Here is a 2,649-nt window from a genome sequence, read left to right as displayed (position 1 = left end):
TGTGACTTAATAGAGTAAAGCTGCAAGGTGTCAGGAAAGTGCTGGGCTCTCTCAACAACCCCATGTGGGGGGGTCAGAGCTCCAGGGTGAAGGAGCCCTGAAGGAGAAAGCTCGGGAACTTGTGCCTCAGCTAGGTGAGCTTTAACTCCTGGCTCTGCCACTGAGCCACCGGGAGAGGTTGGGCAAGCTGTATAACCTCTGAACTCAGGTCCTCACTTGTTTTGAGAATTCCATGCAGCAATGTACAAGGTGTTTGAAATGTTGGGCAACACAGCACAGATTACTTTTAAACAGCATATCAGTTATATTTTTCAAAATGTGCTCAATCTGTTCTTTTTTTGTTTGTTTGTTTGTTTTCAATCTCCAGATACCTTTTCAGATAAAGAACCTCCAAAGGTAAAGAATGAGGCCAATTCCTCACCTGGAAAAGTACAGTAAAGTACTTATTTTCCCTGTTTCCAGACTTTTTCGAACGCTCTGTAGTGCACTGAAATCTAGAAGAATTTTACCTGAGAAGGTATCTGGAGGTTGAAGAAAAAAAGATATTAAGCACCTCATTTAGAAATGCAGTAGCATACTATTTTAAAATAGGTTTATCCTATATACCTGGACTTTTCAGACACCTTCTATATACAGGTTGTTGAGACACCATTTAATTATATATATTTTTTTCTGTGGAAGAAGCAGAGGTATGTGAATCTCAAAGACACCAGTTGGCAGCATAGATAGGGGTCTCCTAAATCCTGGTCTACGTTTTGTCAACTGTTCACTACCAGCATTCGAGTGCGCATCTGGCCACACGCCCCTGTCTCTCTCTACTCTAGTGGCTTGCAGATGTCTAGCAGTCCTCCCTCGTAGATGACTACCTAGGTCTGGCCTGAGGGGGAAGACTGCTGGTCAGAGAGGAGCTCAGTTGCATTTATTCATATGAACACAGTTTTTTTAAAAACGATGGTTTGAGAATAAGAAGCCTAGAGGACTCTTTTTGACCCCTTGCTCAGACTGGGTACCTCTGCTGTGTGCTCGCAGAGAGCCCTGTACTTTGCCTCTGAGCATTTAGCACTGGGATTGCAATCACTCCTCTGGTGTCTGTCTCCTCTCTGGCTCACATCCAGTACTCACCAGCCCTGGGCGGTGCTTGCTACATAGCACCAGCTCGGCAGGTATGTTTTTAAACAGTTACTTAAAGAAACTTCATGTCCTCCTAAAAATGGAAAGGGATTGTTACTTGAGATTATAGAGTTGTACCTGGAGTTAAATTTTTCTCAACTAAGAAATAAGTCTTGGGGCGCCTGGGTGTCTCAGTCGGTTGAGCATCCAAATTCAGCTCAGGTCATGATCTCATAGTCCGTGAGTTCAAGCCCCGAGTCGGGCTCTGTGCTGACAGCTCAGAGCCTGAAGCCTGCTTCGGATGCTGTGTCTCTCTCTCTCTGACCCTCCCCCGTTCATGCTCTGTCTTTCTCCATCTCAAAAATAAATAAACGTTTAAAAAAAATTAAAGAAATAAAGAAGTAAGTCTTGCTAGTAAAGCCAAACATCTGCACTGCAATTCCCCACCTCCTTTTCTCCCATGAAGTTGTGTCATTAGCATAGGAAGACACATGGGAAACAAACAAACGCATCAATGTGCTAGCAGATTTTATTCATGAAGCAGAGTGCTACGGCACCAGCTCAGAGTCCTAGATCTGCTTCATAGAAGTTTTCTCTGTGTGAGTAGCACACCAAAGGCACTTTGAGGCCTGCAAGCAGTGAAGGAAGTGGTTTCTAGCCCCAGCATGTCAAAGCATCACCTAGAAGTTTTGGTGATAATACAGATTCTTGAAATATACTCCTGGAGATGCTGATTCAGGAGGTCTGGAGCAGGGCCCAGAATCTGTTTTTAACAAATGCTCCCTGTGATTCAGTTGATCAGCCAAGGTCTGAGGACTGACTGCTGAGGAACCTGTACTGAGTAGTCCTGGACATGTGCTCTATGACTCACATCGAGAGCAGTGGTCGAATATGTGTTAAGAATCACCCACAGAGCTCATTAAAAATGTAGATTAAATTTTTTTTTATGTTTATTTATTTTTGAGACAGAGAGAGACAGAGCATGAGCGGGAAAGGAGCAGAGAGAGGGGGAGACACAGAATCCAAAGCAGGCTCCAGGCTCTGAGCTGTCAGCACAGAGCCCGACGTGGGGCTCGAACTGATCAACCACGAGATCATGACCTGAGCCGAAGTCAGAAGCTCAACCGACTGAGCCACCCAGGTGCCCCTAAAAATGTAGATTTAAGGGATGCCTGAGTGGCTCAGTCAGTTGAGTGTCTGACTCTTGATTTTGGCTCAGGTTATGAGCCTACGAACCATGAGGTCTACACCACGTTCTGCGCTGACAGCATGGAGTCTGCTTTGGATTCTCTCTCTCCCTCTCTCTGACCCTCCCCCGCTTTGCCTCTCTCTGTCTCTCTCAAAATAAAGAAACATTTTCTCAAATGCAAATTTGATAGCCAATAGAAAGTGGCTCAAATGACACAGACAGCAGCAAATATCAGTAAAAGGAAAGGGGGAGCAGCTGGAACTCTCATTACATTGCTGATGGGGGTGCAAAGTACAACCATTTTGAAAAGCTGCTAGGCATTTTCTTATAAGGTTAAATATATATGCCTA

The sequence above is a fragment of the Lynx canadensis genome, chromosome C1, assembly GCF_007474595.2.
Source record: "Lynx canadensis isolate LIC74 chromosome C1, mLynCan4.pri.v2, whole genome shotgun sequence".
NCBI lineage: Eukaryota > Metazoa > Chordata > Mammalia > Carnivora > Felidae > Lynx > Lynx canadensis.
The sequence above is the reverse complement of the archived record's forward strand: the minus strand, read 5'-3'. Positions refer to the sequence as shown.